This window comes from Protopterus annectens, chromosome 3.part0, assembly GCF_019279795.1.
Source record: "Protopterus annectens isolate FY-2018-M chromosome 3.part0, PAN1.0, whole genome shotgun sequence".
NCBI classification, from domain to species: domain Eukaryota; kingdom Metazoa; phylum Chordata; order Ceratodontiformes; family Protopteridae; genus Protopterus; species Protopterus annectens.
The window spans coordinates 267,487,693-267,506,822 of record NC_056731.1 but is presented as its reverse complement, the minus strand read 5'-3'; positions in this window follow the sequence as shown (position 1 = coordinate 267,506,822).

The window sequence follows — 19,130 nt, the reverse complement described above, 5'->3', positions numbered from 1 at the left end:
GAGCTCCTCCACTCATAGGATTTTACTATCTTTTGCAACACTTTCTTCCTTCTGTTGTACAGTTTGTTTATGGCAGGGGACCACCAGATTGGCTTTCATTTTTTGGAGAATAGCGTCTTGGTTCTGTTTGGGATAGCACAATCCATGCACTCATGTAAGTGCTTATAAAGTGCAATTGTGTAGGATTCAGTAGTTGTAACTGTATTGTCCATCTGCATGGGTGTCATGAAGTTCACCACTTCTGTCTTAAGAAGCATGAAGTTGGCTTTGGAGAAATTTTTTAACATGGTTTCCTTAATGGGGGTGGGGGCAGAATGTGAATATGTAGGGTAATTAGCTTATGGTCGGATCGGACCTATGAGGTGTGGACTTCAGGTGTGGAGCACCGGTCACTCAGGACAAACCAAACCCTGTAACCAACACAAATAACCACAAAGTGAGCTAAATGCTACTCATTGCCAGACGTCTCAGCCTCCAAATGCACACACTCGAGGCACTTCTCAGTATGAAGAATATTGTTATCTGTGCAGTAACGGAAACCTAGTTCAAGGATCCAGAGAGCACACCAGCACTACCAGGATACTACTCATTCCATACCTTACAGCATCAGAACCTGGATTATAGCACATAGGGTGGGGATGTATCCATATTCATCAAGGATACCCACGCCTCTCTCTACATCCTCTCTACAGGATATGTACCCATAGAATGTTGCACAGCAATGTTCTTCCCACTCCACAGGGGTGAGGCCAAAAAAGACCCTTGGCATTCCCAATCTATGAGCCTGATGAGTCTGATCTGCAAGGCAATGGAGCCAATCATAATGGAAGTCAACAATAAAGACATTGGGAACCTTCACACAGTTGAGCACACCCAGTTTGGTTTTGTCAAATGCAGATCACACCACCTGAACTGGGTGGATTTCTTTAAGACAGTTACCCAGGCTACAGATGATTGAAAGGAGCTCCACACAGCCTACCTATACCTCGCTAAGGCCTTTGACACCATTCCCCAGTCAGGTAACATAGATGAACTCACCAACCTGGGCATAAATCCATACATCACAAGATGGATTGCAAACTGGCTCACAGATAGATCCCACAAATTAAGACTTGCTGGCTATATGTCAGACTCTAAACCGGTAACAACTGGTGTCCCTCAGGGTTCAGTCCTGGGGCCCCTCCTGTTTGGTATAGACTTCACAGAAGTACATGCCAACACAGGAGGGTTGTGGTTGACTAAGTTTGCTGGGAACTGCAAAGTGTTTGCCATAATAGATTCCCCGGATGACACAAATATTCTCCAGAACGGACTCTATGAGACAGATGTGTGGTGTCAGAATCATGGCCTCAAGCTCAATGTGAAAGAATGTATAGTAATCCCCTTTGGGGAAAACAAAGTACCCACAAACTACCACATAGGTGTTACCCCCTAAAAACTGACAAGGTAATAAGGGATCTGGGGACACAAGTAGATAGTCATCTTTCCTTTGACAACCATGTTGCCAAAGTGATTAGGAAATCTTATGTGGCCCACCTAATCAACAAAGGGTTTGCATCAGGATCAAAAGAGGTAGTGGTGGCCCTCTACTCTTAAGTCATCAGACCCATCATTGAGTACAATGCACCATTTTGGATGTACTCAACTAAGCATATCCAGCAGCTGCAGAGACCACAGAGGTACCTCACCAAGAGGATTACTAGCCTCAAACAGTTGTGTTATGCGACACAACTGGTAAAACTAAATCTGTTCTCTGTTGTGTACCGCCTACTCAGAGGCACACTCTGCCTAACATACAGAGCCATGTCCAACACATAACTGTTGAACATGCCCCATCTACGGATAACAAAATTGAGTCACACTACACACTCCAGAGATATGAACCTCATCACAACAATGAATACAAGATGCTGGTGGGATAGAGTACCATCCCAGACACTTGCCTTATTGTGGAACAGAGTCCCAATGTACATCAGACAGAGTCCCTCGCTGGCACTCTTCAATAGGAACCTTGATGAGTCGATGGGAAACAAACAATTCACGCCAGGCATCACATCAGCAGCCCCAGTAGAAAGGGGCTTAGGGTACTAACTATTAGAACTAGGGCTTAGGAGACTAACCAATGGGGTGGTGAAAGCTGCACAACTTGCCTAGGCTAATATATGCCTTCATGAAGACAGTCTACTACATACCTATGGACCTATGTGACAGGTACATGTCTACAGATAGTAGATGTGTACTTCATTGTACAGTCATGTTGCACAGCAGGCACATGCACCACATACACTGTAATGCTTACAGATACTGGTGACTATTATGTACAGTGGGTGAGATGTGCACCTCATGTCTTTTGTGCCATTGGGATGTGTGCTCTGTGGGACAGTCCTGGATGGCTCCCTGTCATGGTCACCCTCTTACACACATCTCTGTCCATCCATCTTTGGCTTATTATACTGTGTTCCCCCTACATATATATATAGGTACATAGGTAGGTAATAGGCTATCTGCCTGAAGGCATATATTAGTATGGCCAGAGTGTGCAGCTATCACCACACATGGGGTTAGTTCCCTATGCCTCTGTATAGTAGAGCTGATGAAGTGATCCATGGTGTGACAGTTCAGTTTCACATACACTCATCAAGGATCCTCTGGAAGAGTGTCAGTTAGGAACTCAGCTTAATGTAGGTTGGGAGCCTGTTCCAAAGCAAGGGAAGTCTGTGAGTTAGTAATGTATCCCTCCAACATGTTCTATTTATTGTTGTGATGATTATATCCCTAGAGCATGTGGCACACTGATCTTGGGTTTACTTCAGATAGAGCATGTACATCAGTTCTGCATTGGACATGGACCTGTCTGTTGGGCAAAGATTGCCTGAGTAGTCAGTATGCAACAGAGTACAGATTGAGTTACTTCAGTCTTGTTGCATGGGGCAACTGTTTGAGGCCAGTAATCCTCTTGTTGAGGTACTACAGTGGTCTTTCCAGCTGCTGAAGTTGCCAAGTCAGATTCATCGCAAGTGTGTTGTGGTACTCTCTGATGGGTCTGATGACTGGTGAGTACAGGGAACCTCCTTTGACCTACATACGAAGACTTTGGCAATTTGTGGGAACACATAGCATGATTTTCTAACCACTTTGTGAATGTGTTTCTGAAAGTAGAGATGATTATCCACATGTGACCATAGATCCCTTATTATTACCTCCATATTTAGGGTGTTGGCACCTATGTGATATTTGTATGACTGTAGCTCGAGGCCATAATTTTGACACCACATCTGTCTGACTGAGACCCTTTTTAAGGATATCTCTGTTGCCCCAAACATCGATTATGACAACCTTTTTGCAGTCATCCACAAACTTTGGTAACCATAGCCCTCGTGTGTTTGACTGTATTTCTGAAAAGTATACACCAGACAGGAGGGGTCCCAAGACTGAGCCATGGGGGACAGCAGTTGTTACCAGCTTACAGTCCAACAGGGAGACCACAATTCTTACCTTGTGGGATCTATCTGTGACCCAGTTGGCAATCCATCAGATGACATACGTGTTTATGCACAGGTTGTTGATTTTGTGGATACATGTGTGTGGGATGTTGGAAAAGGGCTTTTCAAGGTCTATGTAGGTCGTGTGGAGCTCATTTCATTGATGTATGTCTTGGGTAATTGCCTTAAAAACTGTCTAGCAGGTTTAGGGACCATGATCTGCCCCTGACCAAACCAAAATGGGTAGGGTTGGGTGTTTGTAGGCTCCCAATAGCTCTGTTTATGAGTTCCATAATGATGGACTCCATGGCCTTGCAGATCAGGCTTATTAGGCTTATAAGACAATAGTTCCCATGGTCTGTTGTGCACCAACACTTGTGGAGTGTGCCAAATGTTGCTGTAACCCATTCATCAGTTTCATATCCTGTACAGAGGGTGAGTGTCAACAGACTGTTCAGGTGCAGGGTCTGTTTGTTTTGGAGCTCACATATGACACAACTAGGGACACCTGGTCATCCCATAGATGCCGTGTTTTTAGGTTTGGATAGAGCTGTTTAACCATTGTATATTTGATTTCTGGATTTTCACAATCTCCAGGTATGGTAATGGGCCCTTTTGTCAGTGAGAGGGGGGTAAATATGTATGAACCTGTCTGACAAGATGTTGGCAATGTCAGTCATGTACATGTATTCATTTACACTTTCCACTGACTCAGAACATATATGAGTTTACATTGATATTTATGACATAGCTAAAGAAAGCTTCATGTTTCTCTATGGACTCTTTGACAATATTTTTGCCAGAACATGGCTTGGATAATGTTAGGAGTGCTCATTGTTTCTTGATGATACTGATCGGAGATTTATTGATCTTCTTTGGATTTTCACTTTCTTTGAACAACTTAAGTACTTGTATTACATAGTTTGATTATGACAGGGGTCCAGTATATAATATGGGTCTGTTTTCATATCACTGTGTGCGCAAGGTAGAATTGGTGAATAGTGGCATGTGTCTGGAGTAAGAATTGTAACTGCCAGATATGTGTGGCCCACTGCTGTACTCAGACATGGCCTAAGTGTGTGAGCATGCTCAGTATGACCTTTCAGTATGTTGTTGACTGACATTTGCTAAAGTGTGTGAGCATGCCCACTATGGGCATATATATACTATATATGTGTGTGAAAATTCAAGTTGGTTTTTACTTCAGGGCTCACCTTTGTGTTGTACATCAACAGGAAGCAGGATGTGCCCACAGGGCTTCCATGAGTCAATTTGCATAGACTTATCAACATTTCTACATACAGGGGGACAGCTATTATTTGTTCATTTCTACCCGGGGGGCAAACCTGATTGTTACTGTGGGTGTACATAGGATGAGGGGTACACCTGACACTTATACACATTTGCTAGGTCTGCACTGCTATGTCAGGTACTCCATTTCAGTCTGTACTGTTGCCTATCGTACTGGCTTGAGGCATACCACTGTACTACAGACCTTAGCTTCCAATTACATGCATATTAGTTTGTGACTTCATAGCCTACCCAACCCACATCACGCTGCCTGGCCTGCTGTTATCTGTCTACATAGGTCTGGGGGGAGGTTACTCATATGCCTCTTCAGAGGGCATGATACAGCATTTGTTTGTGTTTGCATTTGTCTACAATTGTCCTGCTGGCTGTGACTGTTAGATATGTGACCCCCCCCCCCACAACTGGTATGTGTGAGTGAGTTAAGTTGTGTCTGTGCCAGTGAAATGCTGTCATGGCTTAGTGGTTCAGTACTGTGACTATAGGGCACAGTATCCTGAGTTCGAGCCCTGTCACTGCTTTTTATTTTCCTGCTGGGCAGACCTGACTGGTTAAGGAACAGTAAAGCAGGTGTGAGTGTGTTTACCCGACTTTGCTCGATTTTGCTCGACTTTGCCCAACGTTGCCCAACATTTCTCAACATTGCCCGAAGTTGCCTGATGTTGCACTGGTTAGCGCGGTGTGCAGCTACGCACAATTGTATTTAAATATGCTCGATACTGGGAAAATTTGCATAGCAGTGCTTTATATTGCTTAAAATAGGGCACTCATGCCTCAGGTGGTGCTGCAGGGCTGCCTATGTCGGATGCACATAGTACACTTCCTATACATGTTTGAAAACAGGTAGTGTCAAGTTAGGCATCCCTTTTACTGTATGTGCGAGTCAGAGAGAGGTGCCATTTCCAGGGTTCCTACTGAGTCAGTGTATGGGCTATGCGTTGCCTCTTTGCCAAGGCTAGGGCATACTGGGCATGCCTCCTTCTGCCTAATGGGGCAGGCTCAGGTTGTTCCTCCTCTGAGTCACACTGTGCCTGTGCAGGCCTTGGCAATGGTGGGAGGCTGTTTGGCCCTGCCCCATGCTGTTCCTGCTGCAGATGTTTCTGCAGGATCATATTGTGTAGCATGGCACATACCATAACAATTTGGGTACATGTAGTTGGTGAGTACTGCAAGGCTCCACCAGATGTGTCCAGGCACCGGAACCATGACTTGAGCATCCCAAACACACGCTCAATTATGTTTCTTGTTTGTGCGTGTGCCTCATTATGGAGTTCTTGTTCAGGTGTGTGTGCATTTCTGATGGGTGTCATCAGCCACGGCTCCAGTGCATATCCAGCATCCCCCACTAGGTGACCATCAGGGATGTCCCCATTGGCAAATCTCTGGTACAGCTGCATCAGATGCCAGATGTGGGAATCATGATAGCTTTCAGGGCAGCCAGCACACACATTCATTATTATGCCTGGGCATCACGTATGACCTGGCAGTTGATGGAGGAGAAGTCCTTGCGGTTGATGTAGACCCTAGCCCGCTCACCGGCTGGTGCTTTGATGCATATATGCATGCAGTCTATTGCACCCACTACCTCAGGGTATTCTGCTATTTGGTGGAAAAGACACATATTGCTGGCCAATGCCTCACGGGAATTGGGGAAATATACATGGTCACCGACATGTGCTGACATAGCATCCAGGAACTGGTGGAGTACCCTGGATGCTGATGCCTGTGAAATCCCCATCATATCACCAGTTGGTCTTTGGAAGGTACCTGTAGCTAGTATTCTTAGGCCAACATATACCTTGGTATCCACTGGGATGGGTTCCCCTCTGTTAGTTCTGTGTGTGAGGCATGGCTGACACAGCTCAAGAATTTGCTGTAGGAGGTTTCTGTTGACCCAATAGCGCTCCACTATCTCCAGCTCATGTAGCCCCTGGTAGGTTACCCTGGGTCTGTACAATCTTCTCCATCTCCTAATGTGGGTTGCTGAGCAGCATTCACAACATCACCCCCCTCAGCACCTTGCACATGTTGGTTTATGATAGCAAGAGCAGCCCCTAACATTTTATCTGACTTAAGCTTTTTAAGCTTTCCCTCTTTGTATACGACAGTGTTACAGAGTTCTTGGAAAAAAAACAGGGGGGAATGCTGTTTGCAGAGTTTAAAGTGCTGGGCTAGGCTGTGCTAGTCTGCTGCCTGTGTAATTGGCTGATTCTGATATATGTCACCTGGCAGGTCTGCTAGTTCTCCTTGTTTAACTTCCTACTACTTCTTTTCCTTCCTTTTGCCTTTCTGTTTCCGCCCGGGGGAAGCGCTGCGCAAACAAGCGCAAACGCGCGCACACACACACGCACATGCTGTGTGCATGTTTGCAAGGAGTTTCCTATCATTTAACATTGTGCACCTTTGGTATGAGGTTTTCAAATAGGACAGCTGTAGGCACGCCTCTTGCAATCCTGTGCAACTCAAAGCAAGCATAAGCCACTGTGCTCCAATTAGCTTACAGCCTGTCAGACACCCCCCCTCATGATGTCACCTATATTCTACTCTACTACTCACCTACTCCTACTCTTACACTCTTGAGACATGGCTCACATGCTGGGGAAAATTGGGATTTACTATCCTTATCCTCATTTGCATAGGATTACCTACTAATGCATGGTTACATCTCTCACACTGAGCTTCCCCCCCTTAGCAACCACTACTCAGTGGCCATGTTGTCTTCAGTCTGCCATTCACCTGCATGGCAGAATAACCTTTTTAGTGAAAATGCCTATTTTTGGCTTTTTTTAATTATTTTCTTGTTTTTACAAGCGCCACACATTTGCGCGGTGCTGAGCTATGCTTAAACATCGGAGATCGGGGAAAAAAAGTTACATTTTTATATTTTTAAACATTATAAATGCCAATGGCCTTATATTTGGCCATTGACATGCTTCCGCAACTGTATGCATCCTTTATTTGGAGCTGTCATAGCTCCTTTTAGCTATTTGCAGAACGGTACTCCGTTACCAATGGAGTACATTTCTGCAGCTAACACTAATCTTCCACAGACGGGTTAGTGTTTCCTGGATCGCAAATTTAACTAATTTGCATGGCTTTCACCAGCAAATGTGGTAATTTGCATACCATGACGCTGTCCGTGCAAGAGTAGCTTTAGCAGCTCTCGTGCACGCCCCTGCCGGCTGTTACTGGATCGCACGGCAGACATATTGCCGGCGTGAGCTCCTACACTCTTCTTGCACTCCATGCAATCTTTCATAAATCCGGCCCAAAATTTCAATCTTCAGCAATAAAACAAAAACATCTGTGGTTTAAATAATTATAACAAATTAGAGACAATATAAAACATTGTTTAAGAATTGAGACAAGTTATATGACAATCATTTAATATTAATAGAAATTTTAGACAGTTTGCAGAAAAATGAAAGGTAAGGTAGTCTAACACAAACAGGAATTGCAATATGAAGTGAAGGAAAGCAAGCTTATGAGATATTTAAAGAGAAAGTCAGGGAAGAGAAATTGGTAGAAGTAAGAAAGTAACTGAAAAATGGAGAATAAGGAGGTATAAGGAATTAAGAAGTACTTGTTCATATTTAGAGATCTGGTTTATCCTGGTTTTGAGCAAGAACAGAGACAGGTTTTAGCTAGGAAGTCTTTCAGAATGGTTTTAAAAGATGAGAGTGAGGGTATTGATATGATAGAGACAGATAAGGAGTTCCAGGCCTTGGCAGCAGCAGATTTGATAGGTTTGCAGACAGAGGTTTTTGGTCACTGGATTGCAGTGACTGACTGGGAACATAGCTGTGTAGAATGGTTTTAAGTGCTGTACAGGCAGATGGATGCTGGATAATTTTATAGGTGGTGAGAAGCTGTGTATATGTTAGCTGATGAGACAGTTCTAACCATGTAAGGCTTTGATGGGTTCTGAAAGGGTATTTGCTGCAAATTTAGCAACTTGGTTATGTTATTGTTCAAGTTTTAATTTTTGTGAAGACTGGAGGTTAATGAAGATGGGAGTGCCATAAAGAAATGTGGGGAGGAGATAAGTAGTGGCGAGTGAAGTTTTAGTTGCGTTAGTGAGAAAATTTTTGGCTCTGTAAAGCATCCCTAGTTTTTGATGTGTTTTTCTTATGCAATTTTGTATATGCAGGTAGAATGTAAACTTATCATCCACTATCACCCCTAATAATTTGCTATGAGAAGTAAATTCAATTGTTGTATTATCACGAGAAGGACTTTAAATTTTGATTTTGTTGTGACGGAGGGATTTGGGGGGAAAATAGTAGCTTGATCTTTTTTGGGTTGACCATGAGTTGTGAGTATCCTCAGCTATTTGACTTCAGCCCAATACCCACCATCTCATTAAAAAACTCCTCGATAAGTTAAAACCAGCAACCCTAGCTGATGACCAAGTCCCCTCAGACTACTTAAAAATGGCTGCAGATGCATTTGCTTTTCCAGTCTCTATATTGATAAATAGATCTATATCCAATAAATTTGTTCCTTCCATCTGGAAAAAAATCAATTATTATACCTTTAGACAATGGTGGCACATCTACAGAGTTTAACAACTACAGACCCATTGCAATCCTCTCCCCCATCAAAATACTGAAAAATGTATTCATGCACAGCTTCTACTTCACATAAATTCAAGTAATCTTGGAAAGACAGCATGGGTTCAGACCCCACCTCAGCACAACCAATGCCCTCCTTCACTTCATATTATACCAGCATAGGAAAATTGGTAACCTAGTGTCAACTGTGTTCCTAGACGTATCCAAAGCTTTTGACACTGTATTACACCAACATTTACTTGCTGACCTGTCTTCTATAGGTCTGTCTCTCTTTCTCTATACTCCCTTAAATAGTTCCTTGAGTACCTGTCTGGAAGGCAACAAGCAGTTAAAGGCAACAGCACCTCTCTTCATCTATTCTAGTTAGCATAGGTGTCCCTCAGGGCTCTATACTAGGATCTCTTCTTTTTAATATTTTTATAAACAAGCTTCACAGTGCCATTCACCAAGCAAATATAGTAAAATATGCAGTTGATTCAAGTTTAATATGTACAGCCCCCACAATATCCAGACTACAAGAAATCACCCTAAGTTCTCGCTCTTCAATCTACACTTGGCTGAAAAATTCATACCTACTTCTTAATTCCAATTAAACAAAACTGATATTCTTCACTCCAAAACATTATCTCCATCAAACAAAGTCTTTCTTGGTTACAACAGCAAATAATACTAAAAGTGTGGTAGTACCACAGACTAAATTACTGTCAGTTGTAATAGATGACAATCTTAAACAGGATCAACATATTCTTCAAACAACTAAAAAAAAAAAAAAAACACCAGAATCTTGGCTCTCTTTATAGATCAAAACAGTACCTTACAGAACCCAGCAAGAAAAAACATTGCCTCATCCTATTTGCTTCCAAACCTCTTACATGCCTTACTTATTCTTGCAAACCTAAGTTCTACACTGAAATACAAACTAGCCTCCTTTTACAACAAAGTAACTAAATTTTCTACCAACAATGCACACTGATCTCACCACTGCCAAACCTTAAAGCAGCTAAATTGGCTAGACATTAACAACGTCATAACACAGTCTTAGATAGCTAGGGCATACAAACTGGTATATTCCCCTGAACAATGCCCTACATTAAGTACATATTATTGCCCTACACCCACACAAGGGACCTCTGTTCTGGTCATAAATTTCTACTAAGCACTACTATAGCAAATAATACATCAGTGGACTCACTGGAATACAAGCTTCCAAGCTCTAAAATCCAGCTTAAACAGTACGTTTACCTGGTTCCCTATTATATCATCGAAGAATCAAAATCTCGAATGCGTCTTTATTGAACAGAAAACAACAAAAATTTAAAAGAGCGAAAGGGCATATAAGCGATTTTTTTTCCCCCTGGGAAAGAAATTGCTTGGCCACCTCCATTACTTTGCAGTTTCCCCCACTGTAGTGCGATCTCGGAGTTGGTATATTTAGTTAGGGGGTTGTGGGGGGGCACAGCTCCCCACATTGGGTGGTGTGGGGGGTGAAACCCTGCACTTTGTTTTGTTTCAAGTGTTTTTTTTTTTTTTTATTGGGCCAAGCGATTTCTTTCACAGGGAAAGAAATCGCTTATATGCCCTTTTGCTCTTTTAAATATCCGTTGTTTTCAGTTCGATGAAGACGCATTCGAGATTTTGCATCTTCAATGATATAATAGGGACCCCTTTTACCCAGTCTTAGTCATGCTCGTGTTCTAGTAAAAGCACAGACATCTTATTGCTTATTACAAAGTTTTTCCCCTCCTCTATTTACACCCCTAACAGCTTTCCCTCCTACACCCCTAAACAACACTTCTCATCTTGCTCTTCTTCTAACTGGCCCCATCCACCGATCTCCCCCTTTCATGCATCTCCTGTATACCTAAGTTATAAACCTTCTAAATACACCAGTTTTGAACAGGCAGTCTAAACAGAAACAATCCTATGCAATGCTCTCTGCTTTATGCTATTACCATTATCTTCCAACACAATACTGATATCTTCAGTCCCCTCCTACATAATTTTATAACTTACATCAATATATCTCTTGAAATCTTTACAATCCTGTATAATACTAAAATCTCCCTTCCCACATAATTTTATAACTAACATCATCACGTATGTTGAACTCCTTACAAACCTTTCTTTACTGAAATGAAAGCACACTAAACTTCTTTTCAATGTCTCCCTTCTGCAGTATCAGTCCATTTACTTCTGCAAGACATTACAGATGGAACAACTGTATAGACTTATAATTGTTGATGTAAACATTTTATAGTATATGCCTGTTGTGTAATTATATTTGTTGTTCCATGAGAAATGTAACTGTTGTTTTTCCTGAGAGCTGTATGAAAGTCATTTGTTAATATAAATGTACTAGGGTAGAGATTTTTTCCCCAGACCTCCGCTAAAAAATGGCTCCATCCAGTTGGATTTTCCTAGTCAACAAAGACAAATAAATAAATAAATATATATTGGCCTATTGCTTAGCCATATGAACTAATGAAGCTCACACCCCTTTAATGTTGAAAAGGTATGTGGATTAACAATGGAATACACATTTGTTCACCTTATAGAACTGTCATGGGTCAGCACACTGAGTTAAATATCATTGTTTGCAAAAAAAAAAACATTAGAATGTACTTTTAAAAAATATGTAGCCATTAAAGGAATTAGTGTACAACTGTGTGATTCAAACCCACACATTTCTCCACATACAGTGTTACCCCTACAGACATAATTCAGTATAAGGACTATAGATTTGCACTTCTAGTACTTGCATTGCGTTTACAAGACTCACACATATTTCAGCTGTGATGACCTACATTGGTCTTACATTCATTAAACTGATGAAAACAGACATGGATCATAAAACACTGTTCTGAATTTTATAATTTAGAGCTTACTAATGTATGCATTAGTCAGCATTCACATATACAGAAGTATAGTTTAAGATATTGCTAGAATCTTTGTAATAATGGAGAAATGCATAGCCACTCATGTCTTAAGCTTTGTAAGTCAATACACCACAGCATGCTATATGTGTAAAAATCTGTAATGTATACATTACCAAACTATTATGCATTCTACATATGTGATATGCAATCTTACATGCATCACCTCCAATATTCTTACAAAAAAGCTACACTGGGATTTAAACCCACACAAAGGAGAGCAACAGTCACTTTGCCATACTGCTTAGCTAGTTGAGCTAATGGTCATTAGGTGTTTTAAAAGCAGATATTATATATGTGCAAAGTCCTTATTAAGGTACAGTTATACATATATCCATGGAATACACTTGAAACACATACTCGCACAAACATGTATGCTTACTACAACAATATATAATAATGCAGGTATTAAGGTGTTGATTATATGCTTGGAATCAGACCTCTCTGACCCTCAGGTGAAGACTGTGTCCCTCCATTGTAGATTATCATAGTGGTGGCGGACTTGAACACCAGTCAGGCACATCCCAGTCAGTCTGTGGTGCTCCCTCACAATCTCGTTCCAGATGTCAACCATCATGAAGTTCCTGGGGCGTGCTTTCATTCTCTGCTTATGTTCAGCATGGATGGTGACCATCTAGATGGTCTCGTCCTCTGTCCAGTACAGTGCCCAGACTTGCTGAAGTCTCCTCTCTGTCAACATCCCCAGTATGAGGGTGGTGAAGCTTTTACAAAAATGCCTCCCAAAAATGTTAACTGAGGTCAACTCAGATTGCAGGTAGCAATGGTATGGTAGGAATATATATCAATATTACATTTTAAAGTCGGCGTATATAGGATGGCAGCAGATTATTGGCAGTATCAGGCACATGCTGCCAATATTCCTGTTTATTGATACCTAATGGGCAGGTGGAGTGAGAACTGTACACCTATGCTAAGATACTGGTTAATGTGTAGAGATTCAGGAACTTGTGGATGTTGGCTAATGAGATTCAAAACATAGAATGCTAATGAACCTTATTAATTATGTATGGTGTAAATGGCACTTGAAAGGTGTATGCACTTATTACCTTCACTCTGGGATATAGCTGAAAGGTAAGCTGTTACCTGCTCACATTACTGTGGTGGAACACAGTGCTATTATCACTTACCTAATATCACTAAGCTGTCATGCTTCCATGCATATGTAGTTCGAAATTCTCTGCATTAGACTCCATTTGTTACATAAAGGAGGGAGGGGTAGACTTCAACAATATGCATAGAAATGGGTAAATGTCCGTCAGTGACAAGAAGCTTTTCTCATATGCATTTATATGGATAAAAATAAACCATCCCCTGTGAAATATAGATATGGAAGGAATTACAATATATGTGTAGTTATTGCAGAATAACCTGTAATATCTGGCATATGTTTAAGGAAACCTGACGACTTACCAAGATTTCCACAGATTGTATGTTCAGTGACTAATTTATGAATGCTGTCTGATGCTTAGTCATTTAATAATAGTTTTGAGTACATTCAATGGGATAGAGGCAACATTAGGATGACTTGGCATTTGCATTGTTTCTTGCGGTGATGTGTAGCCATGCTTGCATAACAGGTCATTTTTGTATGCTGACATTTTACTGCCCTATTTCTGTATAAATTTGAGTAGGTGTGTTGCGTACCACATCGTGACATTCACATTTTTTATAATGTTTATCAGTGACTCTGATAATATAGGTTCATAGGTTGGTACTGGGCTATCTGCCTAAAGGCATATATTAGCCCAGCCACGTTGTGCAGTATTCACCGCCCTTTAGGAGTTCCCTAGACCCTTGTACTAGCAGCTAGTACCCTTGGCCCCTATCTAGTAGTGCTGTTGGTGTGATCCCCGGTGTGAACTTTCTGTTACCCATCCACTCATCAAGGTTCCTCTTGAAGAGTGATAGTGAGGGGCTCTGTCTTATGTAGATCAGGACCCTGTTCCATAGTAAGGGAAGTCTCTGTGAAGGGAATCTATCCCTCCAGCATGTTCTATTTATTGTTGTGTTGAGGTTTATATCCCTAGAGTGTGTAGCTCGAGTAGATTTGGTTTTGCTAAGATGGAGCATGTTCAACAATTCTGGGTTGGACATGGCTCTGTACGTTAAACAGAGATCGCCTCATAGAAAGCGGTATGCAACAGAGAACAGTCTTAGCTTTTTCAATCGTGCTGCATAGGGCAACTGTTTGAGGCCAGTGATCCTCTTGGTTAGGTACCTGTGTGGTCTCTCCAGCTGCTGGAGATGTCTAGCCAGGTACATTCCAATTGGTGCACTGTACTCAATAATGGGTCTGATGAGGGAAGAGTAGAGGGGCACCATTACATCCTTAGATCTTGATGCAAACCCTTTCATGATCAGGTGGGTCACATAGAAGGATTTTTTAACCACTTTGGCAACATGGTTATCAAAGGAAAGATGACTATCTACTTGGGTCCCTAGATCCCTTATTTCTTCTTCAGATTTCAGGAGATTACCTCCTATGTTGTAGTTTGTGGGTACTCTGTTTTTTCCAAAGGGGATTACTACGCATTTTTTTGCATTTATCTTGAGACCATGGCTTTGACACCATGCATCAGTCTCATTTAGGCCCTTCTGGAGGATCTCCATGTCGGCCGGAGACGGTATTATAGCACCCAGTTTGCAGTCGTCCACAAACTTAGTCAGCCACAGCCCTTCCGTGTTTGCCTGTACTTCTGAGAAGTATATGCCAAACAGGAAGGGCCCCAGAACAGAGCCCTGAGGCACACCACTCATTACTGGTATGGATTTGGACATAGATCCTGCTACTCTTACTTTATGGGATCTGTCTGAGAGCCAGTTTGCGATCCATCTTGTGACGTAAGGGCTTATGCCCAGGCTGGTGAGCTTATCAATAATACCTGAATGGGGAATGGTGTCAAATGCTTTAGCAAGGTCAAGGTAAGCCATGTGTACCTCCTTTCCCTTATCTATAGCCTGAGTAACTGTCTCAAAGAAATCCACCAGGTTCAGGAGGCATGATCTGCCCTTGACGAAGCCGAACTGTGTGGGGTCCAGCGACTGGAGGTTCTCAATCTCTCCATTTATGAGTTCCATAATGATTCGCTCCATAGCCTTACAGATCAGACTGGTCAAGCTTATTGGTCGGTAGTTCCCAGGGTCAGTTGTGGCCCCACCCTTGTGTAGTGGGACCACCATTACCGTGCGCCATTCTATGGGCACATATCCTGTGGAGAGGCTGAGACTGAAAAGGGTATTAAGATGCGGGGTTAATTCCTTTTGGAGCTCGTGTATGACACAGCCTTGGACACCATCTGGTCCTATGGAGGCAGTGTTTTTAGCTTTAGATAGAGCCTTGTTAACCAATGTATCAGTAATAATTGGACTTACACAATCCCTTTGAATGGTAATAGGCCCTGTAGGTGGTGGTGGTGGGGGGGGGGATTTGCACTGAACCTGTCAGCCAAGATGTTGGCAATGTCAGAAGGGTCAGTGTATTTTGTTCCATCAGAGATGCATCCTATATTCTTGAGGTAGAATTGGTGCTTGTGTTTGGATGTCTATGTAATTGAATGCTATAGTACTAGCGTATAGTGTAGTGGCACACTGGTTATATGTTTGGTCCTTATGTGTTGAAATATCCATAGACATGAGTTCAAATCCCACTTCTATAAACTCATTAAATGGATTGATGGATGCACTGATGATTTTAGGGCATGTGGATCACCTATTCAGACATGTTTTTTCATGTTCATTCAGATTATCAATACATAACAGTGGTATACAGGACATGAATTTATTTGCATACCTATGCACTGTTAATGAGAGATGAGCCATTCATTTGATATATGCTTTTAACATTGTCATGTCAGTAAGTGAGCTCTTTTTTTTTCTAATTTCTCCAGTTCTTTTGAGTTTCTAATACCATGACGGGAATGGCCCATTCCTAAGTCAAAGTACGATTAAAGTTCATGAAATTAGTATTGTTTCAATTGTTTCAATCTCGCTTTTTCTAATTTCTTCAAATCTTTTGGGTTTCTAATACAATTATGGGAATGGACCCCATTCCTAAGTCAAAGTATGATTAAAGTTCATAAAATTAGTATTGTGTCAATCTTTTGATGCCAGCCAAAAGTGCTCTTTGCAGCACCCGCAATGTGCCCAGTAATAACTCCTTCTGTAATTCGTACATGGTTACATGGATTGGTAACATATCTAAATACGATTGTAGATTCTTTTTTATAAGACCCATTGCTCCTACTACTGTTGGAACTGTCTGGGTATCTTTCTTCCACATTGTTCTTGTTTCTGCCTGCAGATCCTGGTATTTTATGACTTTGTGTCTCTCTGTATGCAAGACACTGTAGTCACTGGGTGTCATGATTTCAATAATCCATGCTACTTTTGTCTTCTTTTCTTGAACCACTGTATCCGGTTTTCTAGCATTTATCTTTTGAATTGTTGATAATGGATGATCCCATGTGATATAAACTTTCATTTTCTATGATGCTTTGTGGCTCATGTTTCCAGAGTTTTTCAGCCACTTCGATACCATAATGTTTGCACAATCCTCAGTGCAACAGTCTCGTCACATTATTATGTCTTTCAGTATACAGTCCTTCTGCCATTAATGTGTCGCAGCTAGCAGCAAGTTGTGTGACTGTTTCCAATTCGGTTTTACAAAACCTACATTTGTTTGTTTCTCCCACATGTTCAATGGACTTTGTAAACTAGTGTGCATGTAGCCCACTATCTTGGGTTGCCAATATTAACCTTTCATTTCTTGGTTTGAATTCACCTCTCCTTAACCATCCCTGCATTTGTTTCTTATCAACATGAGATTCTTCCAGAAGTTTTCTATACTTGCAACTATATTCATGCTTTTTTCGACATTTCTTGCCTTCTCATCTGGTCCTTCACCTTATATTCTTTCCTTTATTATTTTTTTGCACCTTCAGTTGCTGCCTGTTTTTTATCTACTTCTGGTTTGATTTCCAATCCTGCTTGATGTCAATATGCTTCAGCTAAATTAAGCAGAGAAGTCATCTTACATTTACTCTCCTCATGTTTCAAAACTTTCACTACATTTGAATCCTGTGAGGTGAGTAGATATGTGTGAATTCCCACGATTACTGATCTATACATGTAATCAATTTCAAGGAGGCCCATCCCTCCTTCGGAACAGGGAATGTATAATCTTGTTATGCGTTGGTTTTTATAAATCATTTGGTTAGCATTAAGCATCCTTCTTGCTTTAATATCTAATCTATCCAACACTTTTTGGGGCCAGTCTATCACTCCAAAACTGTAAGTTAGGACAGGAAGAGCAAATTAGTTTATAGATTGGATCTTGTTCCTAGATGTCAATGCTGTTCTCAGGATTAATTTAAGTCTTCTAAAGTATTCCTTATTGAGTTTTATTTGCATTTGTTCATGTTCTCTTGCCGATCCTTCATCAATTCCCAAGTATTTATACACTCCCTCTTGTTCAAGTTCCTTTATATCACATTCTTGTCCAAACTGATGTTTTCCTGCTTTAAATGTTGCTTTTGCACATTTATCAAGACCAAATGACATTCTAATATCATCTGAAAAAGTTTTGACAACCTGCAGCTGTGCTTTTAGTTCCTCATCTGATGAGCTATACAGTTTTAAATCATTGACAAAGAGAAGATAAGAAGTCATTAGACTGTTGTTTTCTAGGAGCCAATTTGTAGCCATGGCCTAAGCTGTTAAGTAAACAGCTTAATGGGTTAATGGCAAGGCAGAATAGCAACGGTGACAGAGTCACCTGGAATATCCCCCTTTGAAATGTTATCCCTGAGATAATAATCTGTCCTTTATCATTGCTTAATTGCAAAATGGTCTGCCATTGTTTCATGGGTACTGTAATTTAGTCAATCAGTGTAGGGTGTATCTTATACATTTTTAAGCACTCTTTTATCCATGAATGTGGGATACTATCAAAGGCTTTTTTGTAGTCAATCCATGCCATACTTAAATTATTCCCCTTTTCACAGTTCTCCACTATAACTTTATTTAACAACAAATGATCCTTTGTTGCATATGACTTTCTTTTATTGCCCTTTTGTTCTAATGCCATAATTGAGTTTTCTTCTAAATAACTATAAACTCTGTTGGCGTCAATTCCAGTGTATAGTTTATATCTTGTCAGAAGGCAAGTTATTGGTCTATAATTTTTAGGTTAGCTTGCAGGTTCACTCTTATGTAAGAGCATTGTTTTGCCTGTTGTTAGTCAGGTTGGTGTCTGTTCAGGGTGCACATATAAATAGTTCTTACTCATGGCTAAATCCTCATGCAAAGATGTTAACTTTTAACCAAAAGTTACGTACTGCACCTGGGCCTGGGGTTTTCCAGTTAGAGGCTTTTCTTAACTTTATTTCAATCTCTCTGGCAGTTACTTTATCCCATTTCACATCCTGTACCTTTAAACCTCTTCTTTCTTTTACTTCTTCTATCCATTTAGCATCTTTGTTATGTTCCACAAGATCTTCATAGATACTTCTCCAAAATGTATCTACTTCCTCTTTTTTGGCGGTCTTTCAATTCCTTTTACCTTATTTCCCAATTCTCTGTAAAACTTTGTTGGGTCATCAGTAAATTGCTTATTTTGTACTTTTCCTTTATATTTATCTGTGTATCTTCTAAGTTTTTCCGTCTGTGCTGAAATTTTTACTTTGTTATTTGCGATAGTGCATGATAGATCCTGGTCTGTTCTAATATTGTGCATTGCTTTAATCACACCTATCTTTCTTAGTATTTTTGTTGATCTATTCCCTCTTCTATAGTCTTCTAACACTGATGCTCCT